An 8,347-nucleotide genomic window follows, 5' to 3' on the forward strand; every position below is an offset into this window, starting at 1 on the left:
TTCTTAATGTAAATGATGGCCTATTAAAAATTCTTGTTAAAATAGTAGTGAAGAGTAGACATTTTTCTTTGCCTTCTTTTTATTGTGTGCTTGGCATTTGAGGAATTTACAGTACTTTCTCTAATCTTACACTTAAGGTAATAATTCTGACTGGACATAACGTATAACATTTATCTGTTCTATGGTAGTAGCTTTTTATGTAAGGTGCTGTCTTGAATAATTTATATTTATCTTTACTCCTGAATATAAAATGAAGATTTAAACAAATTGAGTATTTATTGTGGAAAATGTTAAACTGCCTACATATTGTTAGCTTAGAAAAGCAAAAGTTTAAAATGCAATACTATTATTACTTGTGTTAGAACATTCATATATTCATGTATATTTACTTTTCCCTTAATATGTTATTTCACTTAATATAAAGTTATTTTAAGCAATATGCTGACTCATGAAGGCTCTCTCAATGTCGTTAGATTCAAGTTTGTTTGGCTTTGTCTTTTTCCCTTCCAATGTTGTCAACCAGACTACTTGCATTAAAGCAATAATGTAGAAAGTAGAACCTCAGTATCCTATGCTATAGGAAAAGTAATGTGATACAAATAATTTTTTTTGCTGGGTTTAATACATATATTAATACAATAATATATTATATACAAATATATTATATATATATATATAATAAATTAATACGAATTGCTGGGTTAAAACTTTGCTAACCTAATTTATTCTAAAAGAAGGCAAAGGAGGACATCTTAAATCTAATGCCTAATCTTAACTGCTTTGTTCTGATGTGACTCACACATTCATTGCTGGACATGAGTCCAGAAAGCAGTAACATTGAGTCTTATCGAGTGTGTAGTACATTACTGTAACATTACAACTGTTTAACCCTACACACAGCAAAACATCTTACATTTGTTGTATGTGTATTGTCTCTAGAAAGGGTTCCAGACTTGGAGTTTACTGTGTTACTAGGAGTTTTAGTGATTAACTGTTCTTCTGCTTTGCATAATATCTAATTTCAGTTTATTCAGTCATATGGTGAAATAAGTGTACTTTATATCAGGTAGTTTCTTTCCATAAAAATATGTATGCTCTGTCTTCTTTCTGAATTAAATAGATTCAGCCTTCCAAAGTTACTGACTTCCAGATCTGACCAAGAGCTTTAGCTTAATGTATCCCCCCAAAATTGGTACAATATCCAAAATTTGCAGGGTATTAAGACTGCATGTCCTTAAATGTGCCTTTAACCACTGATATTGTGTTGTTTTCACATTTAGTTTTTAATTATTTCTGAACCAGAACAACCATTGCATCAAGATATGGTAACAGGTACAAAAAGCACTTCAAGCAAATTAAATATAGTAGTAAGTGTCAAAGTAATAGGATCACAGTTAAACCTTGCACTTTATTACCAGTTGAAAACAGCTCTAGCATCCAATCCAAACCTTCTCATGTAACAAAAATATCACACTTTTAGTTTTCTTTTTGACCAATGAAGATGTTCATTATTACTTCTCTGGATATTGGGGCAGTTTCTATGCATTAATGCATGTACAGCATGAATCACTCATACCGAGTAAATACCTTGGGTCTGTATTTTCATTGTTCCTTTTCATAAAACTCAGTAAACTGCAGTATCTCATATTACTTTTATGGTTCTTTTGTACATGTTTTGAAATGGTTTAATATATTTTAAGGAGGATGAATACAGGAGCTGTACGTAATACTCCTGTTAGTGCTATATAACATGCAGAGGAGATGTTCCTTTTTGCTACACAGAGGCCTTCCTATCATCCAAGGCCTAAGTTGTCTAATACTCCTTTTTGCCCTGTACTTTGCAAGAGAGCTTATGTTCTTGCCTGCTGGGGCCCTTGACCCCTTCAAGGCATCTCAGCTATCAAAGTTGTATTTCTCTTTTTTCCTCAGTGTAAAACTTGCTTTTTCAATATACTTATTTAAATGGACTAAGCTTATCTCAATTGTGTCTCAAGTCCTCTGGTAACTACATTCCCCTACATCTGGTAATAGCTGAACTCCGTATCAAAAAGAGCCCTGACCGGTTGTGGTTCTCTCCAATTCACATCCTGGTTTTCACAAGAATAAATTCAGCTGTGCAGGCCAGAAAGCAACTGTTGCATGGTTTAGCTGTATCCCCATATGAATAGTGGGAGCTTTGGAAATCAAAGTACACCTGAGTTTCTCAGCTTTCCTGCCACAAAATGTAGCTATAATTCAAATTCAAGTATTTAGTATATGCCTGTGCTATGTATAACTGTTGTGCTCTCATTTAATTAAGAAGTTATGCGAGAACTAAATTTATCTTAAATTCCATAAAAAGAAAAATACTAGTGTTGGTCATAATACCGACACCTGTGGAATTTTACTATGAATACCCCCTTCATATGTTGGAGTTTCTTTAAAAATTATCTGTGGAAATGTGTTAGCTAGTCCTTAATCTATTTAACTTATGCTTTACTGACTATATAGAGTATGAACTCTAATACAAATGTTGTTTACTATGAAGTCCACCATGTTGCAAAAAGTCTGTTCCATCTCTGAAATGATTTGTTGTAAGATACAGACTCTGACTGTTATTGTCATCTGGCATCACTGTCCTAGCTAAATGCCACAATTATAATGTCTCATGCCACATAAATATACTATTTATGTGTTTAACTCAACTGCCTTGACACTTGAGTTGATTGGATTAGATCAAAGCTAATCTTTGAAGCTTTGGTTGTCTTCAGTCCCCACAGAACTTATGGAAGTTTAGGTACTGAGTGAGTGGGTACACCTGAAATCTGTAGTCAGTTGTTTCATGTGCTAAACACCACATTTTACAGGATCAAATATATTTTGCACACTTCTGATGAACAGAACTTTGTATCATACAGTACTTACATATTTTCCCAGGTGCATAATTTCGAATTTAACATTCAGTATTTAACAGATAATAAATAAAAGAAAATAAAAATTAGTATTTTACTAGTGAATTTCAGTTAATTGGGAGAAAACCTCATCTGGGCAAAAACTCAACTGAAACAAGGAAATATAAATTACTACCTTCTCTAAACTATCAGCATCCTGTACAACATATGGAAAAACAAATTTATGTAGCTTTTCATAAAATTGCCTACTTCAAACAAATCCTGGCAACTTACTGAGGCTGTTTTTTTCTTGGTAATATGTTGAACAGTAGTAGGTTGATCTCAGGGTTGTTTTTTTTTTCCCTCTTAGCAAGCAGGCACAGACAGTAGCAGAATGATTTATGAATTCTGGGGAATAACTCAGTGAATGCGCTCTGCATTCTTAATACACGAGGCTTTCCCAGCTTCCGGTGGAGAAGCGTGCTGCCAAACCCCTATCAGTCATTTCTGAGGATGGGTGTGGGACTAAGGGAAGGAAGAACTTCTGGCTTTGGCGCTCTGCAGGCAACAGGAAGATAAGTGACTACCCACTCTCAAAGCTAAAAGCAGCTATGGACATATAAATAAATAAGAGTGTGGAAAAACTTAGCAACAACCACAAACTACAAAGGGCAAAGCAAGAGAAACAAACAAGCTAACCAACTAATGAGTTCTATGCACTGCTTAGAAAAAGTTTGAAGCACAGGAAACTGGATTTGTTCCAACAATATAGTGTAAATGTATTTTTCCTGTTGGGTGAACTCCACACTCCACGGGGGAACAATGCAGCCATTGGATCACATCATGCGATGCAGCAAAGGTACTGATGTGTGGTAAAGGGAAGGATCTCCCCATCCTTTAAGCTGACACCCCACATGAAACCCTTTCATGTGATCCAGTAACCTCAGATGCTGAAGCAGAGGAATGTGTCAGACAATACAACCTTACCTGCTAAGATCTTTGTTCTCATCTCTCATCGGGGATTCATGTGGTACACAACAGAAGAGGGAAGGTGGATTGGGAACAAACATCAGTGTTGAGCTGCTTTGCCTCTGTTGCAGTGTTTGCTTTGGCTCTCAGGAGAGTCTCTTGCAGAGAATTGTGTGTATGAGTGTGACAGTAAGCAATGCATCCCATTCTACTATGGTTCATACATGATGCTTCAGAGAAAGAAGAAATTGTGGCCACACTGCATCAATGGTATGTCATGCTTCTGAGGGTGAACCGCCCCCCCAGACTTTCAGAACTCTAACCCAGTTTTCTGAAATGCATGACTATATCATTATCAAAGTGATTATTAGATCCTTTGTTAAAATGCAGCTGCAGCATGTATCTCTGAGTCATGTCAATGCAGTGACTTCTTTAGGAATTCCAAGCAGTACTGAAATATTTTTCTTTTAGCAGTCTACTTCGCAAGAGGCGAACACTTCTTCAGGGGCAAGGTTAGGACGTTGCAATGAACTACCTCAGAAACATGGATGAAGCAAAAAAATTCACAGCCTGCTTAAAGTACCACACTCAATTCTTTCATTTGGCTTTTAAAAGCATTTAGAGGAAGCAACATGTAGTGACCTAACAAAACAAAGAAAAAAATAAACCACAAACTACAAAGGACAAAGCAAGATAAACAAACAAAATCTCTACCCTCCCTACCCCCAAATATAAAGATAATTGTACTGCACATTCCCTATCTGGATGAAAGCAGACAGAGGAGACAGCTTTATCATGTCACTAAATATAAATCTGCTTGAAAATAGTTGCTACAATAATGAGCAGAGGACAGTGCTCTGTATTGAATGGAGATTTCTCCTGTCAGAAAATTACGTGAGTGTTTCTACATTTTGCAGCAGCTTTTTAATTTAACATAGTCTAATTTTACATAATTCAGTAAAATTCTCTCTAAATCTTTCCAAGAGCAGCAAGCTTCTTAGTCTCTCATTTCATTCTGAATGTTGTATACCATATATTCAATACTCATTGACTAAATGCCACATAAGCTTCAATGTTTTTCTATCATCTACACATTATGTTCGTTAACGTAATATATCACTTGCAGTGTTTTCAACAAAGTAATGAAGACTCCTGCGGTGGAAGCAGCACCGACAGTTTGAAATGCAGGTTTTTTCCCCCACTGACAATAAAGTCTAATAGTTCCCTCTAGTGGTGAAATACCTTTTTACATGGTAAAGGCACCTTTCATACTTGTTTCGATATGAAGATCAATACTTATCATAAGACTAGTTAATATTTCTACAGAACATGGTGAATACTAAATGCTAGTTTATTTCTAAAGAGGCAGGATGAAAAGGAGATGCTGAGTATTCTAACTCTTGCAACTGCAAACAACTGCAGTACAAATACGCTATCTACCCTTCATGTATCTCTACTAAAATTATTGCCATCTCTCAAATTATGAGTTCATACTGTTGCTAAGACTTCTTTAATTACTAATGCATTTGTGTTAGGCTAACTGCTGCATCTGGAAAAACAAGCAAGCATTTTGGCAGTGGAGAGCTTGGGTGTATCTCAAGTTTTTCCCCAGTTAGATCTATTGGTTCTTCCTTTACAGACATGGAGGAAAAAAACCCCACTTCTAGGGGATGTTTCATCTGAACTGTTTTATATAGTTGCGTTAAGATGACAGAAATTGTGCCCTAAAAAGTCTTGTTTTGCTCAATTGACTGTAAAAGGAGTGAAGGATCACTAGCTCAGATGTAAGTAACTATTCTGATGTCTAATGTTAGGTAAGATGTATCCAAGCCCTATATCCTTAAGCCATCACAGCCACAACAGCGTTATTAGGAAACGCCTGATTATTTTTTTCCCCCCATTATTGTTTTATTGCTGGCCACATATTTTCCTTTGTATTTCTCTAGCCTTCCCTATTGATTTCCTGGGCTGTAAGTTTCTCATTTATATATTGCATTGTGTCATGTTTTCCATATGTTACACTGGGGAGCAGTGGGAGGCTGGTTCTAACAGGTATTTTCACCTGCCAGAGTAGGCTTTTCACTGAAGATTTCCTCTTCCTTGGTGGGGTACGCTTTGCTTTTTAAACATCTTTTTAGTTTCTGTCATGGAACTCCCATTTTTCATTTGCTTTTTTCTATCTGCTTCTTCCCAGCCAACTTCACTCACAGTTTTCATCATCCATGAGAAATTAGCCATTTCGTAGCATCAACTACTATGCAGGGGGTTCACCGTGCCTGGCTTGGGTACCTGTTTGGAATTTAGTAATTCACATTCTGGTGGTGCCATCACTTTGCATTGATTGTGGAGGGGATCTGGATGGGATCTACCTTTTAGATAGCTAACATGATGTGAAATGAAACATCCTGGGGCTTTAAAATAGATGGAATGAATTGCCTTCTAGCAATGCCTATTTCCCTCTGTTGCCTGCAGGAGTCCAGGGCAGGCAATCTAAACTCGTGGTAGATGATTAAAATTACATGACATAAGTCCCATCTATCATCTCCGGTTATCCCTCACCAACTCCAGGCCAGGAATTAATACAGCTCTATCCATTGCAGTGAGACCATAATTGAGTTACCCTGTGCTGAGAGCAGTAATACTTTCTGTGTTAAAGGATCACAAGGAATAATTTTAGAAACTCTAATAAGTTGTGTGACCTCCATGCTACATTTCTGAAATTGAATTCTCCCATGGCAAGACAATTACTCCCCTGTAGTCTGCCTCTCACTGCAGACAAGTTGTAAGAAGTAATTCTGGTATGGTTTCATGGTCTATAAAGACTCCTCCTCCTTCCTACTTTCTGTATCCTCTTCTTGTCTTTGTGTTTTAGCACACTGACAATTAGTTTCTGAATTATTGGGATATACAGACCAGCTAGCAGTGTCTTTGTAGTACCGTCACTACATCATCATTCACTACTTTCACCTCTTCCCCTAAACAAATTTTATCTGTAAAGATCTTTAGCATTCCAGTCATGTGAACTGTGTCACCAGTTGACAATAATATTTGCATCAGTGAGAATTTCCAGGCTCTTCTTTGTAACCTAGACTTTTAAAATTAGTACCTAATGACCAGAAAAATGCTGAGCCATCCACTGAAAATTAGGATGAAGTTGGAAATGTAGGTAATAAACTTACGAGAAGGATAGCAGGGGAATACGAATGGGAGACAGACACAGGCTGCAATGAGTGGAAGTAAAAGAAACTCAGGAAGGAAGAAGAGTGGTACATAAGCCTGTGTTAATTTTATACTACAGAGTCCATAGTGGAACATAAGGTTCTTAAGTCTGAAAAATCCTCCACAGTCAGCACATAACCTCATCTTCCTCCAGCCACTGGGGAGTCACAGTCTATGTTACTGTCAGTGCCCATTAACTCCTGTGACAGAGACCTGTGCAAAAGTTCTAAAGTACTGATCCTAATGTTGACTCTGGAGTATCAGAAGGATCTCCTAAGGTTACTGTTTTTTAAACTCGTTCTTTGAACTGAACTATGAGATTTGTTTGATGCTCAGTTTTCCATGGAATCTCTCTTCCTCATGGCACCTCCAGTGCTTTCTCACAGGATGCAGTAGCTGCTTACGTTTTTTAAGGCCGTAAGTATGGTAGCTGGAGAGGTAGCACCTGGATCCTGTTGCAATTCAACACTGCAGCTACGCCTTCACTGTGTGACCTAATGGCTCGAGTGTATCTAACCATCATGGGACCCAGCATTTTGCTGTCTTATGTGCTAGAAAAGAAATGGCTTGAAAGTCCAAAGTGGAAGAGAGTTTTCTCATTGACGTTGACTTTTTCTGTGTTACTCTGCAGGGTCTTCAGTGGTGTATGGTAGTTCCAACACCTCTAACACACTTGAGATCAGTTTTTACACACAGAATTTGAGTTTTGGTGAGTTACCCATTCTATGGCTGAACTGGAATCCTGAATACCAGCATTAAGGATTCTCATGGTAGCATGTGGAGAAGAAAGAGCCCCTTTCAGTTGTCATTTCCTGGTCTTTCTGAGAGAATCTGTGAAAGATTTGATCCTCTAGATAGGAAAAGAATGTTTCTCAACCGATTGTTTGCAGAACTGTACACAACCCCTCACTGAATTACTGGAAAATCTCATTTCTATAGCTATACTCATTTTAATGAACTTCCTTGCAATTATTCAAATATTCATCCTGCTGCTCAAGAAAACCAGTATATCAATGATTTAACATAGCACTGTAGCAATTATCACTCACAAAACACAAAGAAACACCTCACTACTCAAAGAGGGATCAAAGTATGAAATCAAAAGTAACTCATTACGATATCACCACTTCAGTTTCTACAGTAGCAGTCACAATGTTTTGGTTGTTTTGACTGCTTTTATACCTGAAAAGAAGCTACAGAGCATGCTTATTCCATTTTCAGAAATGTAGTACTTATGAATTTCAAAGCCTTTTTGGTTCTGTATTGAAAAGTAGGATCCAATAGATCAG

The sequence above is a fragment of the Falco naumanni genome, chromosome 2, assembly GCF_017639655.2.
Source record: "Falco naumanni isolate bFalNau1 chromosome 2, bFalNau1.pat, whole genome shotgun sequence".
Lineage (NCBI taxonomy): Eukaryota > Metazoa > Chordata > Aves > Falconiformes > Falconidae > Falco > Falco naumanni.